Source organism: Capra hircus, chromosome 25 (assembly GCF_001704415.2).
Source record: "Capra hircus breed San Clemente chromosome 25, ASM170441v1, whole genome shotgun sequence".
Taxonomy (NCBI): Eukaryota; Metazoa; Chordata; class Mammalia; order Artiodactyla; family Bovidae; genus Capra; species Capra hircus.
Genome location: NC_030832.1, coordinates 818,335 through 833,303, shown reverse-complemented (window position 1 = coordinate 833,303; position 14,969 = coordinate 818,335).

Sequence of the window (14,969 nt, the reverse complement as noted above, 5' to 3'; positions counted from 1 at the left end):
AGATGCCCAATAAAGCAGAGTGCATTAGCAGGCGGGCGGCGGGGGCGGGGGCCTGGGCCCCCCGCGGGCGGCGGCCTTCCTCATGGGCTTCATGTCAGGCAGTGGTGCCTTGGCTGACAGCTGTTTAGAGCTGGTCAGAGCTGAGCGGGCGGGGCGGCTCTCACGGGCGCTGGGGGCCGGCAGAGGCTGTTCCCCGCCCCCCTGCACCCCCACCCCCGCCCCGTGCCGGGTCCACCCCTCTCTCCAATAGGCCCTGTCTGCACTTACCTTCCCTGCAAGGAAGACCCCGATTCCCAGGAGCCTCCTTGCCCTTCTTAGGGGACCCAGAGGGTGGACACTAGCTGGGACCGTGGTCTGCTAGACCAGGCACTGAGGCACACGGCAGCTGGAGATCCGATCTCTGATGGGCTGGTGGACTCAGGGCCCGTCCCAGCCCCGGCTGACTCCTGGAGTTCTGGGCACACACTGGGTGCTCCCAGGGTGACTTGCTGCCGAGGGCAGGTGCGGGTCGCCGGGTTGGGTCGGGGGGAGTCCCACTTGGGCTTCATTGCCCACCATCCCTCCTGGCCTTGGGACCGTCGGCTCCCAGAAGTGCCTGGCAGAGCCGAGACCGGAGACAAAAGGCTCTGGTCTTGGCAGGCCACCTCGGGGCCTCCCCTGGGCTCAGGGCCTGGGTCGGGGTCCTCCTCATGCCTGCGTGGCCCCCGAACCTTGGTCCTCCAGGACGGTCTTGACAGTCCCCTGGACGGTCCCCCAGCTTGGGGAGCACCTGGAGTTCAGAGGGCAGCAACCGAGCTCCCTCCTCCTGGGGCCCCGTCCCTGTCGGACTCTGTCTGCACGGACCTCTGGAGCCCACCGCCCCCCGGGGGTCCCAGGCCAGTGACACAAGTGACTGAGCTTGCCTGGGCCTACCTGCCTAGGGAGGGACAACACCCAGGAGCTGAATTTACTCCTGAGGTCGCTTCCACAGCCCCAGAGACCAGAGGAATCGAGGAGATGAAACAGGAACGCAAACATTACCTGGGGACCCTCACCCTGGCCCCCGAGCTTGGGAAACCCAGCTGGGTGGGGGCCTTCGGCAGAGAGCTCACGTACTCCAGGGCAGGGCAGTGGGTGCAGGTATGGGGGGCTTTGTGGGGAGGCTGGGGGTGCTGGCATGGGGGTGGCAGGCAGACAAAGGAGGGCGGGCGGGCAGGCCTGCAGCCGCCCCCTTGGCCAGGCCCGCTGGTGGCCTTGCCCCCCTCCTCCAAGCACTTAACCGGCCGCTTGCTCCCTCTCGGAGACTCTGAGTGGTCCTGGTTCTCAGCTAAGTGGCTCCACGCCGCTGCCGTGAGGGCCTTTGGGGCCCGGTGTGCGTCTAGCCGCCGTCCTCTGTCTATTTTCAGGGCTCTTTGGGCTGAGTGCTGGGTGGAGCCCAGCCTCCCGCCGCGGCCCCTGGGGGGCTGCACTGGGGCTATTTGTGTCCTCTTTGGGGCCTCCGGCTCCTGGCGCCTCCGGGGGCCGGACGTCCCTTCAGATGTTCTTGGGATGCCCTTGGCCAAGGATGCTGGGGGTTGGGGGTGGCGCCAGCTCCTCTTTCCTGCTGGAAAACTGTGGTCTGGGAGAGAGAGGAAGGGTTGTGCTCAGGATGGCTAGCAGGAAGAGCCAGGCCCCTTCCAGGTCAGGATCTACCCCCCCCAACCCATCCGCTTGATGCAGCCAGTGGTGGGGGTGGGTGCTGAGGAGGTAACCAGAGCCACTGGCTGCTACCCACAGGATGCCATCAGACCCCTTCCCCGGCCATCGTGATCACCACGAATGCTTCCAGACGTTGCAAAGTGTCCCCTGGGCAGAGTCCCCGTGCTGAGAACTGCTGCTGTTGGCGGTGGGGGGCGTGAGGGGGTCCCACAGAAAGCTGATGTGAAGGTCTCCTGGGGACTCCTGTGGGGGGATGTTTGGGGCCTGGGGACCCCCAGTCGCACTGCATGTGGGACCCTGACCCCTGTTGTCTGACGGGGGCCGTAGTGTAGCCCAGAGCCCGCTGCTGGCCCCCCGGGGGCCACCGGAGGAGCGTCAGACTTCACCCTTCTCCCTGACGAGTCCCAGAGTGCCCCGCACGAGACAACGGGAGCCCCGGGCCCACTGTGGCCTGTAGCCTGCCAGGCAGAGAGCTGGACACCCTTTCATAGTCACTGACAGCAGACCATGCCTCCAGTTTGCAGACAAGGCCCGGAGAGGTTAAGGGTTTGCCAGCGGTCACACAGTGCTCAGGCCAGATGAGGGCTCGTCTGGGAGGACTGACTTCAGGGCAGCTCCATGCCCTTGACGGGAGCCTCCAGAGAGGCTGGGCGAGGGGGGGTGGGCGGGCAGGAGGCAGGGATTGGGTGGAGAGTACACGTTTGCACTGTCCTCCTCTGTGCTTGCCCTCCGAGTGACCTGGGCTCTTATCTGGAGCCCGCACACCCCTAATCGGCTCGATTGCCCACAGAAGCACTTGCAGCTGATGTCACTGGAGCCTCTTAACATCAGAGGCGGCTCCCCCCGCTGACTCTCTGCCGGACAGTCCAAGGTCGCTGGGACCACGCCTGCAGGGGGTGTCGAGAACAGGGATGGGAAGCGTGGTGCCCCCCTTGGGGACAGGCCAGCTTAGATCGGGGTTGGGGGAGGCACCCTGTGCAGAGGGGGAGAGGGGACCCCACTCAAGGCCCCTCCAGGCCCTGTCCCCAGGGACCTCACAGTCTACACTCAGGGTCAGCCAGGGGTGCGGTGTGCCCCCTGGCCGCCTCAGGGCCCCCACTCATTTTTTCTCCTGGGGTTGCAGAGGCATAAGGTGGGGAGGGGTGTGAGCAGCCCTGAGACCTATCAAAGGTTAGGGTGTCCAGGACAGCCAGCCCCATAGCCCAAGACCCAGAGCTTGGCCGGGGCTCAGGCCCCAGTACCAACAGCGTCCAGACAGCTCCTCTGTCCCCCGGCTGGGGCCCAACCGCACCTACACCCCTGGACTCCTCAGCCCAGCTGCTCATCGTCACCCATCCACCCTTGCTCCCCGCAAAGGCCCCCGAGTCCCGTTATTCCCGTTAGAGAGGCGAAGTCACCCAGCTGGTGGGGGCTGGGCAGGCCCCAGACCCTCTCACGGCTCAATGCCCTGCACCCCACGGCCTCCACTGTGACCCCACACCTGACCCCCAGGGACCAGGGCCTCCAGGACATGGAGGACGGTCGCCAGTCAGTCCAGTCACTTCCACAGGGCTCGGCCAGGCCCAGCCTGGCTAAGAGCTGACAGGGTGAAGGCGCCAGAACCCGCAGCCCTTCTGAGGCCAGCGGAGCCTGTGGTGGTGGGTGCCAGCCTGGGGACAAGGAGTCTGGACAGGCGGTGGGCGGGCAGGCCGGGTGGGTGCCCCCCTCCCCAGGCTCCCTGCCAGGCCCATCGGCTTCCACCTGTCAGCCTGCAGGAGACTGCCAAGTTAGGGACCACCCTAAGGCCCTCACTCCTGACCCTGCTGCAAGCCTGGGTTCCTGAGACCACCCCAAGCTTCCGAGAATCTTCAGGACTCAGTCCCATGATGCCCAGGGGCACAGCTTATCACTGGGACAGAGCAGTGGTGGGCCAGGGTCCACACCCCAGATCCCCTGTCACCCCCCCAACACACCCCTAGCATGTCTGTGAGGGCACATGGGCAGTGCTCCAAGCCATGTGCTGGGGTGTCCCTGGGGATGCTACGAGCTCAGGGACTCCCAGGTGCAGGTGGGCAGGAGGCCCGTGGGAGCCTCCCTGAGGTCGCTTCCAGCTGCACTGCTGACTGGGCTCTGCCATCCAGAGATGCCCTCACCTCCCCCAGCCCCAGCTTCCTCGCCCGGGAAAGGTCTGGGTGGGAGGTAGGTTGAATCCTGGCCTGGACCATGCGTGTGTCTGCCCCTAACATCCACGTTGGACGTCAAGGCCCAGTTGATGGAGCCTCTGTGTGGTTCTGGAAGGCTCTCCAGGGTGATGAGGTGGGGACGGTGTAGAAGAGGAACACGGGTGCAGGGGCCTGTGACCCCGCACGTGGCCGCTGAGTGCAGCCAGATGGGGGCTGAGCTGGGCAGCCTTGCCTGCCCACCTGCCCTTGGCCTCTGGCATCAGCAGCCTTGCCATGTCAGCCTGTTTCTGGCCCTGCTCATGCAGACGCAAAATCTCCCCTAAATCCTATATTTAATTTTGTTCTCTGGGAAATTGTAGGAGGTTTTGGAGATAAAGCTGAGCTGATAAGTCAGGGATTTGGCTGTTCTTGAAGAAACTCTTGGACTGGGAGGGGGGAGGTGGGTCCAGGATGACTGAGTCAGCTGAGGAGCCCACTCAGAGCACACACAGCACCCCCCCTCCCCCGCCAGCGGCCCTGAAGAGTCTACAGCTGGGTCAGCAGGTTCCCCAGGGTGAGGGGCATGAAGGACACACATGGGGGTCAGACCCTAAGGAACACCTTCAAGGCGGTGTTAGAAGGTGGGTCCATGCACAGCAAGACTTGAGGGGCTGAATTTCATGCGGCCGGGCGGGGGGCAGTTGCTGATGCTCAGCCATCCTTTGAACTCTCTTCTCAAAGTTGTGCTTCCAGAGACCCTTCCCCTGGGAGAAGGGGTGTCAATCCTGCCCTCGCTGGCAGCTCTGCCCTGGACTTAGCCAACACCCTCAGCCCTGGAATAGTCTCTTCCAATCTCCCACACATGTGGCCAGAGCTGAGTGGGGAAGTAGGATGATAACCTCCCTCATTTGGGAACATATACCTCTTTTAATGTGACCCCAGATGACATTTGGTTTGTCAGCCTTGAAACCTACTGGCTGATGTCCACCAGGGGCCTCGGAAATCCTAGTGGTAAGGCAATTTTGGTCTGGTTTGCTCATTACTGTTGGATTTGTCTCTTTAATGCAAGTGATGTTAATGCTAGTGATGTTGAAGCTGAAGCTCCAATAATTTGGGCACGTGATTCGAAGAACCGACTCATTAGAAAAGACCCTGATGCTGGGAAAGATTGAAGGCGAGAGGAGAAGGGGATGACAGAGGATGAGATGGTTGGATGGCATCACCGACGCAATGGACATGAGTTTGAATAAGCTCCAGGAGTTGGTGATGGACAGGGAGGCCTGGCGTGCAGCAGTCCATGGGATTGCAAAGAGTCGGACACGACTGAGCGACTAAACTCAACTGAACTGATGTTTAGCTGGTGGGCAGGAGGTGGCTCAAACCCAAGAGTGTTGTGAGTTCCCCATCGGACCCCTTTGTATCCTCTTTGCCTCTGGAGTGTCTCCTCTCTCCTTGCACACACCTCAAGCTGGTTTCTTATGTTTCCTTAGCCAAGTCTGAGTTCCTTTTACTCAAGCAAAAGTTTGTGAATACTGGGTGTGCCCCTGACTCTGGACTACTGAAGGCAGAGGACGGAGGAGCTCCTGAGCCAATTCAGACTGCAGGAGGCAATCAGGGCAGACTTCCTGGAGGAAGGGTGAGTCTGCAGGAAGCAGGGTGGAGAGCACCCCAGGATGGGTGCTGAAGCCTGGGGTGACCCAGGTCCTGGCTTTGCTATAGTGACAGGTCTGGTCATTGTGGTGACTTCCCACAGCAAAGGCATTCGGTCCCTGGTGAGCTGTCCAGGGCCTGCCCCACACCATCCTCACTGAGGGACATGTCAGTGGCCACCCAGCAGGGTCAGGGCAGGAGAACCGGCACCAGCTCTTTGATCTCTGCCTGTGAGTGACTGAGTGACTTGGGTCACTTCTGCTCCCGTGTTATTGACCCGAGCAGGGCACGGGGCTTCACCCAGCTTCCAGGGGCCGCTGGGGCCTCTCCTGAGCTACCCTGTGCAGACGTGGGACTTGGGGTCTGGCTCCCGCCATGAGGAGAAGACCTCTGTTGTCCAGGCTCCCTGTGCACCGGGCCTACCTCGACCTCAGAGACGGCAGGTCCCCCACTGAAAAGCTGCGTCCCCCAGCCGCCCCCTTCTCTCTGCCGTTCCGCGGGACAGGCAGACGGAGTCCAGGTGCCCTGGACCATGGCTGGACCATGGGTGGCGGCCCCAGGGGACTCATCTTTCACAGGGGCCCCCAGAGACCAGGACAGGCCCTCCCTTGGTGATGCCGCCTCTGTCCAGCCCCTGGAGGAAGAATCCAGGTCCCGCTCCTGTGCCTGCTCCGCGCTGGCGTCCTTGCAGTAGGCAGTCAGAGCGTCCTCAGGCGTCACAGAGGGCCTGTCCATTCTGGTTCCAGGCTTCAACCCCACATCCCCACACCTGACTGCTTGAACTCTTCCATGGACGGGGAGCTCCCTCCCTGTGAGAAGCACAGATGTGCTGCCCCGGGCTGAGATTAAAGCGCCTGCGTCTCAGCACTCGCTGTTTCACGTCCCAGGCCTCGCTCGTCTGCGTCCAGATCCCAGACGCTTGTGTCCTTCAAGGACATGCTTGTGTCTTCCTTGTTGCTGCGCTGATCTGACTGTTGGGTACACTCCTTTTTCCGCTTTGTTCTCATTATAAACTCCACTGCGGTGCGGCTTGGTACAGGTGACTTTTTGCTTGTGTTTAAAGCTTCCCTCTTAGTTGCTGTCTTTCCTAGGGCTGGATTTCAGGGGCTGGAAGTGCCACGTTGAGCACAGGAGCATCTCTTCATGTCAACTGCCCAACCGCTTCCAGAAAAGCCGACCCAACTGGCTGGGCCCACGGGACAGCCCCACCTGTGCTGGGTTTCAAACTCCTGAGGGTGTGATGGTGGTGGGCAGCCTGTCAGATTTTTATTACTTTCAGGCGGCGTCTGGGTAATAATAACATGCCCTAAAGAATTGAAAGTAGTGTTCAGCTAAAAGCCTGATGCCCACGTTCACAACAGCTGAAAGGTGGAAGCAACCCAGATGCCCACCAGCAATGAGGATAATCCACGTGGTGGAATATTACTCAGCCATGAAAAGGAGTGACACGCTGACACGGGCTACAGCCCAGATAAACCTCGAAACTGGCTGCAAAAGGAGCCAGATGCCACAGGGCAAATACCTGCGTTTCCACTCGCATGAAACGCCCAGAACCTGGAGGCCCACAGACAGAATGCAGGTCGGGGGGTGCCAGGGGCTGGGGGAGGAGGGCTGGGAGTGAGCGCCAACGGGGACGGGGTGACAAGAAAGTTCTGGAACTGGATGAATGGAATAGGTGCGGCCAGCTTGGACTCTAAAACGGTGAACACAGTGAATGCTCTGTGTTGTTCAGTCGCTCAGTCGTGTCCGACTCTGTGGCCCCACGGACTGCAGCACGCCGGGCCTCCCTGTCCTTCAGCAACTCCCAGAGCTTGCTCTAACTCGTGTCCATTGAGTCGGTGATGCCATCCAATTGTCTCATCCTGTCGCCCCCTCTCCTCCTGCCCTCAGTCTTTCCCAGGATCAGGGTCACGGTAAGGAAGCAGCGCCGCTGGTAACATGCTCGGGCGGCCTTTGCTCTGTGCCTGGCGGGCACGGCTCTCACCTCCCATGGGGGCTCATAACTGTGGCTACAGATGGGGACAAGGCCTGCGGGTGGCCTCCCGCCTGGCTAGCCGGCCAGAGGAGGCATGGCCCCTGCTTTGCAGGCGCTGTCTCGTTCCCCGCGTCCTGAGCTCTGTCCGGCTCCAGGTCCTTGGGCAGGAGCTTCTCTGTGAAGCTGCCTTAATAAGCACCGTTTATGCTGCGTCCAGTGATTCCTCCTCCACCAAGAGTGAGGCGCCCACGTGCCTTCTGTTACAGGATTGCTGGTCTCAGGCCCTCCCAGCCTTCGAGCCCACCCGTGACCACCTCTCCATTCAGACAGCAGAGACCCCGCTTGGGAAAGACCTGAGGGTGGGAACCAGGCTGGGGCTTCAGGCCGCCCAGATGAGCTCCACCCAGATGAGCTCCACCCAGGAGCTGCACACACACACCTCCCTCCATCCTCACTCACCAGGTTGGGAGACCGCCTGCACCCCCATTTCACAGATGGGGAAATGGAGGCAGGGTCACAGGATGGCTCCCGGCCACACAGCCTCTGGGGTGACCTGGCCATGACGCCTGCAGCAGCCACACGCAGCCCTCGCCTTCAGGCAGGTGAACTGGGTTCTGTGTTTGATGCCCTCCCTGGTGAGGCACGGACAGGGCAGCGCCCACGGCCCTCAGCCCCTGCCTGCCCCGCTGCCCGGGGCCCATCCTCAGCCCGTCAGCCTCCCTCTCGTCCACCCGGCCGCCTGGCTGGCAGACGTGGCTCAGAGCCCAGCTTGGCCGGGGCCAGCCTCTTGCCGCAGCCTTGCTCCTGGCCAGCCCGCCTGCCCAGGCTCACGTCTCCTGTCTCTCTTCCGATCCTGGGCCTCACATCCCTGAGGGAAGAGGCTCCACTGCCTCCTCGGGGGTCAGACCACAGCCTTGGGGGCGCCTGCCGCCACCTGGGCTGGGTGCCCACCAAGCCTCGCTGAGGGGGATGCTCCCTCCAGGAAGCCCTCCTGAGCTCCTCCCCGGGGGCGGGGCCTGGTCTTCCTCCTGCACGCGGGCCCCTCCCTGCTCCCAGATCCCCACATCCACTGACTATGCCAAGGCCAGGCTCAGGGCTGTCTGAGCCACTTCAAATCCTCTCGTTATGAAAACGTTCCTCTGGCCCCGGGAGAGCCAGGCGAGGAGGGGGGGCCTGTCCCCCGCGCCCGGCCAGTGTTCTGCCTGGAGGCCAGCAGCTCCTTGAGCTGACATTCCAGGTGGCACCGTGGGAGGGCGAGGGGAGCCAAGGAGACCAGATGGCTGCGTCTCTGCCTCTGGCAGTGGCGCAACCTTGGTCCTTCATGGCCACCTGGGCCTCTCGAGGAGACGCAGGCCCCCAGCTCCCCATCTGGGAACTTCCGGCGGGGACAGAGCTGGTGGGGCCTTGGGCAGAGGTGATCCGGGCTGGACCCAGCAGGAGCCTCTGTCTGGAGATGGCGACAAGGCACGCCGCTCCAGAGGGACGGGCTCTGCGTCAGCCCAGTGCGGGGAAGGGGCTGCAGCCCCTAGCCCTATGGGCCAGGCTGGGCCCAGGCCCTCGGCAAGCTGATGGAGGGGGCAGGGTGCCTCTCCTGGGCATCCGTGAGGACCTAGGTTCCGTGCTCTGAGGCCCCTCCAGGCCGGGCGTCCTCTGGGAGCTCGGGGCGCGGCGTGGACAGGGCACCCTTCCCAGGGTCCTGCGGGGCAGCCATCCTAATTGTCACCCGCACAGGGACATGGCTGATGGCTGCAGCCAAGCCCCCACACATGACCCAGACCTCCAGCTGTGGCCGAGGTGAACCTGGCCCTGCCCTCCCGTGTTTGGGTATCTAACCAGGGGGCTGAGTTCAGGCAGCGCGCCCTCCAAGGCCCCTGTGGTCTGGAAACCTAGCCGACACAGCTCAGGGGTTCAGCTGACCCATCGGACCCCAAGTGCATAAACGGGACACAGGGCACAGAGGGTCCAAGCATTCCTGCAGGGACGCCCCCTCCCTCCCAGGGCCTTCCCCCTCCCAACTGGGGGCTTGTTGTTGTTCAACCGCTCAGTCGTGTCTGACCCTTTGCGACCTCATGGCTTTCCTGTCCTTCACTTTCTCCCAGAGTTCGCTCAAACTCATGTCCATTGAGTCAGTCATGCCATCCAACCATCTTATCCTGTCATCCTCTTCTCCTCCTGCCCTCAATCTTTCCCAGCATCAGGGTCTTTTCAACTGAGTCAGTTCTTCACCTCAGGTGGCCAAAGTATTGGAGCTTCAGCTTCAGCATTAGTCCTTCCAATGAACACTCAGAACTGATCTCCTTTAGGATGGACTGGTTGGATCTCCTGGCAGTCCAAGGAACTCTCAAGAGTCTTCTCCAGCACCACAGTTCAAAAGCATCAATTCTTCAGCGTTCAGCTTTCTTTATAGTCCAAACTGGTGTTGCCCTTCTTTGGGGCTGGAATGAAAACTGACCCTTTCCGGTCCCGTGGCCACCGCTCAGGTTTCCGATTTTGCTGGCATCTTGAGTGCAGCACTTTAACAGGATCACCTTTAAGGATTTGAAATAGCTCAGCAGGAATTCCATCACCTCCACTAGCTTTGTTCCTAGTGATGCTTCCTAAGACCCGCTTGACTTCGCACTCCAGGATGTCTGACTCTAGGTGAGTGATCACACCATCGTGGTCATCCAGGTTTTTTGCATGGTTCTTCTGTGTATTCTTACCACCTGCCTCCCAACTAGGGGCTACCCGTCCATCTCAGGGGGTTCCCCCTGCCACCCAGGCAAAGTATTATCGCTGCAATTTAACAAGTGTCTAGGTTTGCCATAGCTTTTCTTCCAAGGAGCAAGCGTCTTTTCGTTTCATGGCTGCAGTCACCGTCTGCAGTGATCTTGGAGCCCAAGAAAATTAAAGGCTGTCACTGTTTCCCCATCTATCTGCCATGAAGAGATGCGAACAGATGCTATGATCTTCGTTTTTTGAATGCTGAGTTTTAAGCCAGCTTTTCCACTCTCCTCTTGCACCTTCATCAAGAGGCTCTTTAGCTCCTCTTCACTTTCTGCCATAAGGGTGGTGTCATCTGCATATCTGAGGTGATTGATATTCCCCCCAGAAATCTTTATTTCCATCTTGTGCTTCATCCGCCCAGCATGGCACATCGTTTTCTCTAGATATAAGTTAAATAAGCAGGGAGACAGTATACAGCCTTCATATATCCCTTTCCCAATTCGGAACCAGTCCGTTGTTCCATGTCCATGTCCAGTTCTAACTGTTGATTCTTGACCTGCATACAGATTTCTCAGGAGGCAGGTAAGGCGGTCTGGTATTCCCATCTCTTTGAAAATGTTCAACAGTTTGTTGTGATTCATACAGTAAAAGGCTTTAGATAATCAAGGAAGCAAAAGCAGATGCGTTTCTGGAATTCTCTTTCTCTATGTTGCAGTTTGGTCTCTGGTTCCTCTGCCTTTTCTGAATCCTGCTTGAACATCTGGAAGTTCTCGGTTCACGTACTGCTGAAGCCTGGCTTGAAGAATTTTGAGCATTACTTTGCTAGCATTGGAAATGAGTGCAACTGTGCGGCAGTTTGAGTATTCTTTGGTATTGGCCTTCTTTGGGAATGGAATGAAAAGCTGATTTTTTCCATTCCTGTTGCCACTGCTGAGTTTTCCAAATTTGCTGGTATCTTGGGCGCAGCACTTTAATAGCATCATCATTTAGGATCTGAAATCGCTCAGCTGGAATTCAAATACCTCCACTAGCTTTGTCCCTAGTGATGCTCCTAAGGCCCACGTGACTTCACATTCCAGGGTGTCTGGCTGTAGATGAGTGATCATACAATCATGGTTGTCTGGATCATTAATCTCTTTGGTATAGCTCTTCTGTGTAGTTTTGCAACCCCAACTGGGGCTTCCCCCTTCCTTCCAGGGGTTTCCCCCTTTCTCCCAGTGGCTTTCATCTTTTCTCCAGGGACTTTAGCACCCTACCAGGGTCTTCCCCCTTTGTATCAAGGACATCCCCTTCCTACTAGGGGCTTCTCCTTCTGACTGGCGGCTTCCCACTTTTTAGCATGGAATTCCCCCTTTCTTCCAGGGCCTTCTCCTTTGCTACCAGGGCCTTCCCCCTCCCTCACAGGGGTTTCCCACTTAGTACCAGGGACTTCCCCCTTCCTGCCAGAGGTTTGCCCATCCTACCAAGGGCTTCCTCCTCCTGCCCAGGGGCTTCCTGCTTCTGACCAAGGGATTCCTTCTACCTATCAGAACCTTCCCCTTCCTACCAGGGGCTTCCTTCTCCTGAGCAGGGCCTTCTATCTTTCTTCCAGGGATTTTTAGTGTCCTACCAGAGGCTCCCCCCTTTGTACCAGGAGCTTCCTTTTCCTACTAGGGGCCCCCCTTTCCTACCTTGGGCCCCCCTTCCTACCTAGGGCTCGCCTTCCTACCAGGGGCTTCCCTTTCCTACCAGGGGCTTTCCTTTCCTACCAGGGGCTCCCCCTTCCTACCTTGGGCTCCCCCTCTTACCTTGGGCTCCCTGTTCCTACCAGGGGCTTCCCCTTCTTACCAGGCACTCCCTCCTTCCTACCTTGGGCCCCCCTTCCTACCAGGGCCCCCCTTCCTACCAGGGGCTTCCCCGTTCCTACCAGCTACTTCACTCCCTCCCAGGGGCTTCACCCTCCCTTCCAGGAGCTCCCACAGGCACTGGGACCATATCTCTGAAGAGCTGCTCCAGCTGCCAGGTCCACGCCCCGATGCTGAGCCGCAGCCCGTGTCCCAGCCCGGGCCAGGCTGCCTCCTGGCAGTGCTGCCCTGCCTATGGCCCAGGGCCCCCCTGCACCAGGGACAGCAGTCACTGAGCCCGGAGAGCAGGGGCAGGCGCTTTCCCAGCTCCTGCTAGAGAAAAGGTCATCACCTGGCCCTCCTCCTCCTCCATCTCTGCCTGCTCTCACCTCAGCTTCCCCGAGATCAGGCCCAGTCAGGGAAGGGTCCAGGCAGGGGCTGACTCAGGAAGGATCAGTCTGTGTTGCCCTGCAGATCTCCCCTGGGGGAAAGGAGCGTCCTGTCCCTGGGTGTGGAAGGAGTTTATTCTGGGTGTGCAAGTTCTGTCCGGGCGCCTTGGGGCCTCAGAGCTTTGCTGACCCCAGCGCAGTCTCAGATCACTGTCTGAATGCTGCTGCGGAAAAGGGAGCTGGGCAGTCCCAGCACGTCTGAAGTTGAATTTCTCCGACACAAATTCAGTTTGGAAACAAATAAAGTTAATAAATCATCAATATATCTAATACATGCTCTGTAGCCGAAGACGGAAACTCTCCGGCGGTCCTCAGAGCTCCGTCCTGTCCGATTCTGCCACCCCATGGATTGTAGCCCCCAAGTCTTCCCCGTCCATATAACTTCCAAGCAAGAATACTGGGGGCGGGGGCGGGGGGCGGGGCGGGGTGCCATTTCCTCCCCCAGGAGAAGCTCTACACAGTCAGGAAAAACAAGACCTGGAGCTGACTGTGACTCAGTTCATCAGCTCCTAATTGCAAAATTCGGGGTCAAATTGAAGAAAGTAGGGAAAACCACCAGGCCATTCAAGTACGGCTTAAATCAAATTCCTTATGATTATACAGTGGGGGTGACAAATGGATTCAGGGGATTAGCTCTGATAGACAGAGTGCCTGAAGATCTCTGGATGGAGGTTTGTAACTTTGAACAGGAGGTAGAGACCAAAACCATACCCAAGAAAAAGAAGTGCAACAAGGCGAAACAGTTTCTGAGAAGGCCGTACAAACAGCTGAGAAAAGAAGAGAAGCAAAAAGCAAAGGAGAAAGGGAAAGATGTATCCATCTGAATGCAGAGTTCCTAAGAATAGGAAGAAGAGGTAAGACGCCTTCTAAAAGAAACAATGCGCAGAAATAGAGAAAAACGATAAAGTGATAAAGACTAGCGATCTCTTTAGAAAATCAGAGATACCAAGGGAACATTTTTGGCGAAGAAGAGCACAAGAAAGGGCAGAAACGGTGTGGACCTCACAGCAGCAGAAGAGATTAAGAAGAGGTGGGGAGAACACAGAAGAACGGCACAAAAAAGATCTTCACGACCCTGATAACCATGATGCTGTGATCACTCACCTAGAGCCAGACATCCTGGAGTGTGAAGTCAAGTGGGCCTGAGGAAGCATCACTACCGACAAAGCTAGTGGAGGTGACGGAATTCCAGCTGAGCTATTTCAAATCCTAAAAGATGATGCTGTGAAAGTGCTGCACTCAATATGCCAGCAAATTTGGAAAACTCACCAGTGGCCACAGGACTGGAAAGAGTCAGTTTTCATTCCAGTCCCAAAGAAGGGCAATGCCAGAGAATGCTCAAACTACCATACAGTTGTGCTCATTTCACATGCTAGCAAAGTAATGTTCAAAATCCTTCAAGCTAAGGCTTCAAACGTGAACTGAGAACTTCCAGATGTTCAAGCTGGATTTAGAAAAGAAGAAGGAACCAGAGATCAAATTGCCAATATCCGCTGGATCCTAAAAAAGCAAGGGAATTCCAGAAAAAATATATAACTCTGCTTCCTGGACTGCATTAAAGCCTTTAACTCTATGGATCACAACAAAAAGTGGAAAATTCTTCAAGAGATGGGAAAACCAGACCACCTTGCCTGCCTCCTTACCTCATTTCATGGCCAATGTCTTCCTCTGCCGGTCATGTTGGGAATCGCTGTGGCTCTTAGACTCCCAGCTCAGGAGAGGACACTGGGAGATGTCACCCTCCTCAGGTAGGAAGTGAAAGTAACAGTGAGAACCGGACATGGAACAACGGAATGATTCCAACTTGGGAAAGGAGTACATCAAGGCTGTATATTGTCACCCTTCTTAACTAACTTATATGCAGAGATTAAGTCAGTATGTGAAAATTGCTGTGTTGTGTCTGACTCTTTGTGACCCCATGTTATATACGCCGTGGAATTCTCCAGGCTAGAATACTGGAGTGGGTAGCTATTCCCTTCTCCAGGGAATCTTCCCAACCCAGGGATTGAACCCAGGTCTCCCGCACTGCAGGCAGATTCTTTCCCAGCTGAGCCACCAGTATGCAGAGTACATCATGTGAAATGCCGGGCTGGATGAACCACAAGCTGGAATCAAGATTGCCAGGAGAAATATTAATAACTGCAAGCTGGAATCAAGAAATATTAATAACTGCAAATATACAGATGACACCACCCTAAGGGCAGAAAGTGACGAGGAACTAAAGAACCTCTAGATGAAGGTGAAAGAGAGTAAAAAAGCTGGCTTAAAACTCAACTTCGTTGAAGAAACAAAGATCATGGCATCCTGTCCCATCGCATCACTTCATGGCAAATGGGGAAAAAATGAAAACAGTGACAGACTTAATTTTCTTCACTCCAAGATCACTGAGAACAGGAACTGTATCCATGAAATGAAAAGACACTTACCCCTCGGAAGAAAGGCCATGGCAAACCTAGACAGTGTATTAAAAAGCAGAAACATCACTTTGCCAACAAAGGTCCATGTAGTCAAAGCTACGGTTTTTCCAGTGCCCTGTATGGATGTGAGA